The sequence below is a fragment of the Carassius auratus genome, chromosome 22 (assembly GCF_003368295.1).
Source record: "Carassius auratus strain Wakin chromosome 22, ASM336829v1, whole genome shotgun sequence".
Taxonomy (NCBI): Eukaryota; Metazoa; Chordata; class Actinopteri; order Cypriniformes; family Cyprinidae; genus Carassius; species Carassius auratus.
The window spans coordinates 1,011,876-1,023,460 of NC_039264.1; the positions used below are offsets into that span (position 1 = coordinate 1,011,876).

At 34.7% G+C, this 11,585-nt stretch overlaps 1 long non-coding RNA gene across 1 annotated transcript; it reads right to left on the minus strand.

Annotated features, from left to right (window-relative positions):
- Nucleotides 1-8,164: 8,164 nt before the first annotated feature.
- Nucleotides 8,165-10,924, minus strand: LOC113040622 (uncharacterized). Its single transcript, XR_003275260.1, has 3 exons — nucleotides 9,897-10,924; nucleotides 9,463-9,545; nucleotides 8,165-8,438 (listed from the first exon to the last, which is right to left on the minus strand). It is a non-coding gene; the product is annotated as an uncharacterized LOC113040622 (long non-coding RNA).
- Nucleotides 10,925-11,585: the final 661 nt, after the last annotated feature.

The following is an 11,585-nucleotide window of genomic DNA, read 5'->3' on the forward strand; positions in this document are numbered from 1 at the left end:
AATGAACAATTCCTGTATAAAATGGGACAGCAACCTTTATATCAGTGGTTCTCAACCTTTTTTCCAGCGAGCCGCACTATGGTCTAAGTACAAGTCTACGCATATAATTTACATATTACGTCAGCAATACAAACAAACCTGATTTATAATATTATAGCCTAACTATTATGGTATATAATCTATTACATTCATTGAAATAAACAATTCTACTCCCCATAAATAAAACACCTGATGCTGTCGGGAGCTGAACAATTTTGTGAGATTCAGCTTGAAAGGAGTAACACAAAGAAGTTGCGATTGTAACGCCTGTTATACTTTCCGCATGAGCAATCTGGACGCGTACACGGCCAGCACGGACGCAGATTTCTTCAATTTATACTTCTGAATGCGCAGGCTGATGGCCAGCTCTGCAATTGCCCAGAATTATTGCACATCTGACTGTCTTTATATTATTTTATTGACGGATTGCACAGGTTCGAGTAGCAATGAGCTTCTTCACTCTGCCTGCACATGTGCAATTTTGCTTTTGAAGCCTCCTGACCAGGCGCACCTGTCCGCGCGGTCGTCTGCTAGAGCCTCTGCACACATATGGAAGGCCAAAAGGGTCAAATTCACGTGAATTTTAACGCGTCAACAACACGTTAAATACGTGTATTTCACGCGTAAACAACACGTATTTAACGCGTTAAATACGTGTTGTTTACGTGTTAAAAATCAGCGCGTACTTAACGTGTATTTAACGTGTATTTCACGTGTTAAATACACGTGAAGTACACGTGAAGTACGCGTTAAAAATCAGTTTGAACGGGTCAATGTCATTGGCTGCTGAGGACTTGGGTCAAACCACTTCTGTGAGCTTAGAGGGGTGTACCATTCACAGACAGGCAACCATCATTTAACATGCTATAGATCAGCTTATTCAGCCTTATTATTTTGTCTTTTTTTGTATAGACTATAGAAATAATATAATTTAATTGCAGTTTTATGAAATATTTATTTTTAATAAATATTAATTAACATTTTGTGGTGATAGTATAATGTTTATAAAAGTTACAGTATTTTGTAATGAAACAGGACTTTTTGTTTAGCTCTTGACTCGCCAAAATATACTATTTAAATACTGTTGCTTTCTGAGTGCCATACACAAAAATACCAACTCATAACTCCACGAATATAGCAAGGAGAGTCAAAAGTTATAGTCTGAATCTACTGTGACGATCCAAGGGGCTGTAGTATTTTATTTTGCCCAGCAGGTGTCATGGGGTAACACTTTTTGTGTCTTTAGGTTAAGTGCTGTGATGCAGGTGTGGAAAATTGATTGTGATTAACCATGCTGCCTATAAGATGCTGGCTTTCTTACCCTTTGGAGGGAAGGAGATTGGTGCTCGGTCTTTGCTGGTCTTGCTGTTTGGTGGTCAGCCGGACTTTCTCACGCTCTCCAGTCCAAGGCTTGATGTTGTGTTTTTGTATCTTTATATTTTTTTATGTTTTACCTCAATGTGGTTATGGCTGTTTTCTGATTAAAACACATATTTGTGCAAATTTGATTATGTTGTATGGACTCTCTATTCATGTTGCTACTCCTTGATCCAAGGGGTTGTAATACTACGTTCTGTCAAATGTTTAATAGAGCTCTCCAACTGATTCATGGGTTTAGGTATTATTTACATATGAAAGATCATAATGGATTGTTTTGATTTTGGACTCATTTCAATCTGGAGAATCGGCTGTAAATAATGATATGCCATTTTCACAATCAGAGCATGTTTCATGAAGTTATAAAGGTAAAACCTTTTAAAAAAAAGTTTTTGTTTTGTTTTGTTGTAATTCGATTACGAATATCTTCAAATCTGAATGACAGATTATTGTATAATTGGGCTCATTTTAATCGAGAGAATTTAACACTTTCCACTAGCTATGCATGTTTCATGAAGTTATGAATGGAAACGTAACCTATGTTATTTTCTCAGTTGAATGATTTCATGTGTGTGATAATATCGTAAGTAATATATTTAGATCAAGTGAACAAATTATGATGAATTTGAGCTCCTTTTAATCTGTAGAATTTTGTAAAAAATGACATATGATTTTGCATGATCTAATGTTTCATGAAGTTATTAATAAAAGTGCAAAGGGAAACTAAAGTTATTTGTTGTGCTGTGCCTGTTGGGTTTTATGTGTTATAGCAATATATTTGGATCTCATCCATGGATTACAGTATCTCTGGGCTCATTTTAATTGGGATAATTTTCTGAAAATAATGATCTATGCATGATTCTTGAAGCTATGAATGAAAACGAAACGTGAAGTATCGAGCTGTTTTTCTTTGCAGCCTCAGTGCGCCAGTCTGCTTTCATGTGTCACAGCTCTATGAACGAAATCTTTCGATCTGATCATAGGATCTATGCATGTTTGGTGAAGTTAAGAGGCACGGGACTGAAACCTCTTTTTCTAAGATATATTACCTAAGTTTTTTTCTATGTGTTATATCTTTATGAAATATATATTTAGATCTAAATGATGTTTTATGGTGAGTTTCGACTGTGTTTAATCTGCATATAGTGACTTGTCTTTTTTATGATATAGCCTATGCTTTTTTCATGAAGTTATCAGTGGAAAGCCTACATGACAGCTAACATAGATTTTTGGCTAAACTACATGCTCTCTGTGCAGTTTTATGTGCGTTATAAATTTATGAGGAAAATCTTTAGATATAAATGACAGATAGTTTTGGGCTCTTTTAATCAGGAGAATATACTCTAAATGCTGGTGCATAATTTTACACTGAAATCTTGTTTTTTGAAGTTACAAGTAAAATGGTGACATCAATAGGGCTATTATTATTATTATATGGGTCTGGGGTTGACTTCTTGTACAAAACTCGCTCTAGTTTATTCAAAGCCTCAAACAATTTCTCAATGGTGCGACTAAAAAAAACTCTGAGGTCGCACCGGTGCAACGAGCCATTTAAGGGGAACCCCTCGAGCCGGGCTTCGATTGTTCAGATGTGGGCCGGGCCTCCAGTCGGTTTAGACTTCTTCTTACTTTTATATTTTAGACATTCGTCAATTAACGATGAAAAAAAAACTTGCTGCCCTATTGGAAACAACAGGAAACCTTGATGCCACGACTGTAAAGTGTGGCTCGACGGTGTTTTGTGTCCCGCAGCAGCACTGCTGAACAGTTCTGCGTTCAAATAATAGGCTTAAGAAGAAGATATTTTAATTTACTAATAAACTAGTGTTTTCTGAATCTGTATCACAAGAATGAAGTTGCTGTCACGGAACAGAGAGAGAGAGAACCCAGGAGGCGAATGGCAAGTTAATGCTCTTGTAGTAGAAATAAGGCAAAGCCGCAACGGCCAAAAAACAAAGGCAGAGTACAGGGATAATTCCTGGTCAAAACAATGGAGCCTAAAGTGGCTGGTCTGGGAAGCCTGTGATCAGCGAGGGTACAGGTGAGGCAGCGGACCCCTCGTTACTCCTCACGGCAGATAACTGGGGGAGAACAAGACAGGCAACAAACAGTCCATACAAAACTCTCCCAACGACTTGACAAGACTAGACAGGACTAGACTAGACTAGACTAGACTAGACTAGAGGTCTGTAGAAAAAGCACAAAAACGTCAGAAACATCCAAAGTGGTTAGTAATAATCTAACAGGGAATGGAAAGAGACAGAGCTAGAAATAGAGAGCCTAATGATAGGAGATAGAGAGCAGGTGAGCGGAAGAGAACGAGGAACAGCTGAAGATGATGAGAGTAGAGATAAGTGAGCGCAAAGGAAAAGAAAGAACCAGCAGATGGAGACCGAACTGGGATCATGACAGTTGTAATCCCGACTCGTCATCTCCTCATTAGAAGCGTTTTTTAGAGATAAGTACATCTTTATGGGTTATAATTATAATGAAAGAGTTTTTGTTTTTTATTTTTTTTATTTTAAGTAGTTATTTAAAGCTATATTTATGTATGTATGTATGTATATATATGTATATGTTTTCACTGAGTTTTGGTTAATTTTTGTACTCCTATTAAAGACAACACGGCAGAACGAGCAACTGTTTTGTTGATATTGTGTGTACAGTTACGAATAATGTATTACTTTTACCTTTTATAAGCAAAAATGATGGCATATCCAAGGAAAAAATTGCAAGTGATCATGCTGCCGTCTCCCTGTCCTGAAGCATCTCCTCACAAATGATTGGATAGCTTACATTTATCTGGGTCTAACAAACACTGTCATATGCTTCAACTGTTTTATATCTATAGATTTAATTTTAGGCAAGTCGTGATGATTTGAGAAGGCTAAATTGATCAAACATATAGGCTCACTGTCTGCCGCTGGCAGCTTGGTCGTTACTTAAAAAAAAAAAAAAACTAAAACTTATATTTAACAAACATAAAATGCTCCAAACGCTTTTCTAACTTAATAAAATATATTATATTAACAAAATATAATGACTTTTCTATTACATATAAAACTGAACTATTTTAATAGCTGATCCAATAAGTGTAAGCTGTTTAGGGACTGTTCACCTGTCCCATAAGAATCAGTGTAGATGGCCAAGTCTGGAAGATTTTGATGCTAGAGAGAGTGTGGCCAGCTGGATTAGCAAAGGCCAAAGATCAAGAAGGCCAAACTACAGGAGTTGTCCATCTGAGGGGCATGTGACTGCAGTGGAGGATAGTCCATAAGACATTGAGCCATGATATGTTCAGTTTGAAGCCCTTAAAACCCTTCATTTAGATTTTCTTTTTATTTCATGTATCTTGAGATGTTTTAGGTTTAAATTTCACCTCAGTGAAACACTTTAAGCACCAAAACTTTTTCAGTAAGTTACCTTTCTTGTAGAAATGTACTTCTAATACACTATGTTGACCAGATTGTTAGTTAATCTTTCAGGCTACAAGTCAATATTGTTTATATGGACAGCGATTAAAAAAAAAAATATGATTAGTAATATTGATGTGTTGGGGGGGGGGGGTTGACTGTGGTAGCAGTAGAATACTTCTGTTGTCCTGACCCTAATACAAGCTCTCATTCTAATCCTGAAAGTCTTAAACGCTTATGTCTTATAACATCACCTGTGTACCTAATTACTGATTGTCTGATGAGTGCATAATCGCTGAACAAAAAGTGCAGAATTGCTGAACAAAAAAAGAGGTTTCAATAAGTGCCACCTGCTTGGTGATTGCTGTAAATGTAAGCACAATAAAAGCTGTTGATTCCTAAGATGATTGTTTTCTAAAGACAGATATTGATTTCAATGGTTTGTATATCTTAAACCTGAATTGATTGCTTACCTCCATTGTAACTATTTCCCCCACACAAATGTTAATGCTCGATGCTAACTTAAGTCTTATACTATCACAAAACTTTTGAAACAGATACTTCAACTAAACTTATGTCCTGAGATATTGAATATCAAATAAGATGGATATAAATAATTTATCTTGAACACTATATTTTTTCTTACATTTTGTCAGTTATTTCTCAGCAGGAGAATGTGCAAATATATATTTTTATTTACTGAAAGTCAGAGTTGAGCAGTAGTTACTAGTAATTTAGTTATTTTAATAATATTGGAAAATTAAAAATTCTCTCGATTAAAATGAGCCCAATTATACAATAATCTGTCATTCAGATTTGAAGATATCCGTCATCGAATTATAACAAAACAAGAAAAAAACTCCAAATACACACATGCTACAATATTCTCATGGTTTTACCTTTATAACTTCATGAAACATGCTCTGATTGTGAAAATGGCATATCATTATTTACAGCCGATTCTCCAGATTGAAATGAGTCCATAATCAAAACAATCCATTATGATCTTTCATATGTAAATAATACCTAAACCCATAACCACATTGAGGTAAAACATAAAAAAAATATAAAGATACAAAAACACAACATCAAGCCTTGGACTGGAGAGCGTGAGAAAGTCCGCCTGACCACCAAACAGCAAGACCAACAAAGACCGAGCACCAATCTCCTTCCCTCCAAAGGGTAAGAAAGCCAGCATCTTATAGGCACCATGGTTAATCACAATCAATTTTCCACACCTGCATCACAGCACTTAACCTAAAGACACAAAAAGTGTTACCCCATGACACCTGCTGGGCAAAATAAAATACTACAGCCCCTTGGATCGTCACAGTAGATTCAGACTATAACTTTTGACTCTCCTTGCTATATTCGTGGAGTTATGAGTTGGTATTTTTGTGTATGTCACTCAGAAAGCAACAGTATTTAAATAGTATATTTTGGCGAGTCAAGAGCTAAACAAAAAGTCCTGTTTCATTACAAAATACTGTAACTTTTATAAACATTATACTATCACCACAAAATGTTAATTAATATTTATTAAAAAATAAATATTTCATAAAAATGCAATTAAATTATATTATTTCTATAGTCTATACAAAAAAAGACAAAATAATAAGGCTGAATAAGCTGATCTATAGCATGTTAAATGATGGTTGCCTGTCTGTGAATGGTACACCCCTCTAAGCTCACAGAAGTGGTTTGACCCAAGTCCTCAGCAGCCAATGACATTGACCCGTTCAAACTGATTTTTAACGCGTACTTCACGTGTACTTCACGTGTATTTAACACGTGAAATACACGTTAAATACACGTTAAGTACGCGCTGATTTTTAACACGTAAACAACACGTATTTAACGCGTTAAATACGTGTTGTTTACGCGTGAAATACACGTATTTAACGTGTTGTTGACGCGTTAAAATTCACGTGAATTTGACCCTTTTGGCCTATGGGGTGTGGTTTATGCATTTGATTTGCAAACTAAGCAATCATCGTGTCGATCGTCGCGTACCTTGCCGTGACCAAAGACGTGTGAAAAGAAGCGCGACACTTTCGTCGCCACCCTTCACGCGTGAGAAGCTACGTGACGTCATGCGCCTTGTCGTTTTTAATATATATTTTTTTTCCATTGGTGTGATTTTGTCAAATGTCTTAAGTGTAGGTAAGTTTTTTTTTTCTCTGAGTAAAAAGAAAGAAAAACCTGTATTTTATATCAATTTAGCTCCTCCAAATCCCCAAATATTTCATAATCTTCAGAATGCTGACGAAAATATGATGAGTAAAATTAAAATTACACTGCAGTATATCTAATCAATTAACTTACAATGTTATTTAGAAGTGCACATGTAAAACAACAACCAGGAACAACCAATTCACAGCTTTCTTGTAAGCATCATATATCAATAATGGCACCAAGATAAGGACAGTATAAACCAAAAAGACAACATTTGTATAAGTTTAAGTGTTTTGTCCACCAGAAAACATAAATTGAAAAATGGCTTAATGCATTAATAGTTAAATCCAAAGGCCAAATTCGAAATTAACAATGGACCATGAGTAAACACTTCAATCATGTAATGTTTTAATAATTTAGTAGTTTAGAAATTATAATATTCTAGCTTGGCTATATATTATACTGGAATGCATATATACATACATTACAATTTTTTTATGATTTCTCCAAAGTTGGCCTCATTTTACAGATATTTTATGTTTCTCATTCATAAAACAGAAACACATCAAATAGTTAACTCTATTGTCACAGTGTGAATTCAAATAACACACAATTATCCATAAGCAAGCATTCAGTAGCATCTCAGGAAATTATGAACAGGAGCACAGGTGACTGCTTTAAAAATGCATCCTAGCACTGGAGAGAGAGCTGAAAGAATCACACAGTGTAGTACAGTATAGTAACTATAGTAACAGTACTTTATTACAGTTACAGTGTTCTGAATTTATCTAAATAGTGTTCACTGGGCAGGGAGGTTCTCTGCACTGTAAATTATAATGCGTAAACCTTATTGAAAAAAAGCATGCAAACCGATTGCCTGAAAAAAAAACGTTACTCGTTACCGTTACTCTAGTAACTTAAATGCTTCAAAAATCTATTACAAATTCATGACAACGTTCTATTCTTCACACACATAATTAAATAAAATGAAGTGACAGTTCAAAGTTAAAGATGATATCTTTTTTTCAATGTAGTTTTAACTTGTATTACAAAAATTTTGAAACAAAGCAAAAACAATCTGGTTTTGGTTATGTTAAACAATGGAGGTAGTGGTACAATGATTTCAAATATGGCAATGAGTTGGCCACACAAGTTGGCAATGTTTTTTTTTCTGTCCCAAGTCAAGCATCATATTGTAGGTGTTCTTCACAGTATCAGGGTAACCTGTATGTAAACCACATGTAGCAGTGATGCAAACGTAGCACATGGCCGTCCGGAAGCAAATGTTGGAGGTAGACCCTGGAGACTGTTCTTTGCAGTACTACCCTGAACAATGATGGCAGAAGACGTCAAGATTTGGAGAAGTACTTAATCGTCAGTGATAGTCAGCAAGCCAACAGATACTAGTGCCCAGACTGCATCAGCATCAGACACCTGTATAAAACCAAATAAAAACAATATTTGCATGGAAATGTGGATGATCAGTTTTCTAACATGTTATCTGTCTTGCCTACACTGCCATAACATTGGGTTAGTTCACCCAAACTTGAAATTCATGTCATCATTTACTCACCCATGACTTTTAGTTATTTTCAGAACACAAATAAATACACTTTCAGTGAAATCCCAGAAATTTCTGTCCTTTAACTGAATGTCTATTTACCCAAAATTTTAGAAAGTTGATCATATAGCAATCACGTCTCTTTCGAAGACTTGAGCCTCTTTTCCACTGTCAGGCCAAACCATTCTTAATTCTCAATGCTTAACCATTCCATTCTGTGCCAATACAGATATGGTTTAATTTTTCACTGTTGGGCTGTTAACAGAGCTCTTTTGAATGCAACATAAAGGTGACAGTCATTTCCTTAGTAATGCAATAGTTAAGATATCGAACCTGATGTAAATAGCACCCACGTTATGAAAGATTAAATATTACTTTTAATTTTAATATTACCTAGTTTACTTAACTCAAATAGCATGTTGCCCAGCTACAGAGAAACTGGTGGCTGGGCAAAAACAAACTACGAACCCTGAGCAGTGACTACCATCTAGGCTTTCTACAGCATGTTCAGTGTGTTCAGATAAGAGTTCTGGATCAAGAACAGTTCATCAGACCATGCCTAACAGAGTTCAAGTGGAAATATAACTGAAACTGCTCCTTACAATTCATTGAACAGTTTGGCCCAAAAAGTAGATTAATCGGCTTCATTCATATGGATTGATTTGATGGTTTCTTGGGTGTCAGAGATTTGGGTTAAATATCTTCATTCGTGTCATGAAGATGCACAGTTTTTTTTATGGAATAGAATGACAGGAGGGAGATTAAATGGCACATTTTTCATTTTTGATTGGACTAGGTATGTAATCAACATTAATTTTTATAAAGGTATCTCAGTATTATCCCAGCAAATACACAGGTATTTTTTCTAAAATGGTGTTACTAACTATGAGAACTTACCAGGCGGGTTAGTTGTAGAAGTATCCGGGGTGATCATGAATTAAAACAGGTAGGCCTCAGATGGGTGTGTAGTTCTGTCAAATCTGCATTTTTAATTAGTTTAAAAAGAAAAACTAAGTTTAAGAAATGTAAAAATTACAATAGAAACATGTTTTTCAAAGTGTCAATAAAGAAGTCATTGAAGTCAATAAGTGCTGTTTATTTTAAATATTAATAAATATAATAAAACTATTAAACATTTAGGGTAGCAACATACATTTTTATGAGTTCTAGGATGTGAAGTGTACTCTTAGATATGTGAAAAGAAACACAGTTACAAATACGGAAATACGGTTACAGGTATAATGGAACTGCAATAAATTATTTGAAATTGCAAATAAAGCATAGCACATGATTGAGTCAAAAACTGCTCGACTGCTGTTGAAATATCTCACCTTTATTATACTGAGGCCGGTGATCACAACACCGCTGCTCAGAGAAGACAGCCGACACAAGCTTTTTTCCTAAATATGAAAAATAATTCTTCATATAAAGGCAAGTTCCACTAATGATGTGAATTGTAGAACAAGGACACATTCATTTCTTGATATTTGCATGGTTAACAATAGAAATAAATGTTATATACATCTCTATTTGAGGCCTCAGTAATAAAACCAATTCAAAAGCAGCATTTCTTGTTACAGTACTCAGTGTTTTTAACACAGCAAAGAAATAATTACTGCAAAACAACGAGCTCATTCAGTTTAAACCTTATATGTCTGATCACGTAATGACTATTATTGTATTAAAATGATGAAAATAAATTTGTGAACTGAAAAATGACTTTAACCTAAAAAGTGGCCAAGCCTCACAGTGTTATAAAATTATAGAGGAAATTTTGCAAAAGATTACTGTTAACAATTAATACTATAAGTGGCACATAAAGATCATATTGACGACTTCTTGCATGTTCTTGAATTGTTCCTCAGAATTTACATGCTTTCATTTTAAACTAGTAAAACATTTTTCAATTTGAGAAATGAAATTAAAAAAAGTGTTTAAAAGTTTTAACTTTACCCAAAAGTGCCACAAGTTGTGTATTTCTATAGTTTTTGTTCTAATAGCAGAATAGCAAAGATCGTTGCTCCCTGTTAGCGAACACTGGTGCTGACAAGGAGCTAATGTTAGTCAGTTCAAATTATCAGCACACAGAAAGATACATCCACACACAATTTTTTTAACTTACCTTATTATTATTGTGTAGATGTAATCAATCATTCTTTGTCCAGAGGTGAAATGTAAACAGTCTTTCTACTTCTTAGTTTCAGCTAAGAAGTAGAATTCGACGCAGCTTCAAAACTTTGCTTGCTGCGCATGCTCAACGTCCTTTTTTCTTCTTCTGTTGTTTTGTTCCTGTTGCACATTAGCGCACTGCTGCCTCTCACTGGTGAATTAATGTAATCGGTTTTGTTGTAGCTACTTGAATATTTTAAGAAAGAATTACTCATTGCAGCATGTTGTTTTATTCGCCTTAAAATTAGCTGTAACTTAATAAATCCTAGTAAGTATAACAACTAAGTAAAGATAACTTATTATATTTAAGGAAGCTAAACTATTGTAGTGTGTGTATTTGTACTGTGGGTTTTGTCATCTGAGGCCAAAGTTTGATATGAAAACTACAGAATTGTATGAACAGCAGATGTCTATTATTTTAGAGTTCAGTTTTTTTTTCATGTCATAAAGCGGCTTATTACAAGAGCAGTTTCTTGTAGACTACTATACATGTTCAAATTAATAGCCTATATATTGATAATTAATTAATACGTTTATATATGCCTATTTGAACATTTTTTTAACTGTTTTGACACATTTTCATTTTCAAGTATTATGTCTATTAAAATTAGTCGGTACTATATAGTAGCCTACTTTTGTGTTGATGTTTACTGAAGCCTTATGATCACACATCACAGGGAGTCTGTCGTAGGGAGTCAGTTCCGGACATATATGCAAAAAACTTCTACTTACAAACAATAAACATCTTTTTATGCTTAATTTAGTGAGATAATTCGTTCAGTCACTGCACATGAATCAAATATATTTTCCTCTTCAATATTTGCAGCACGAAATAAATATTAATATTTGAA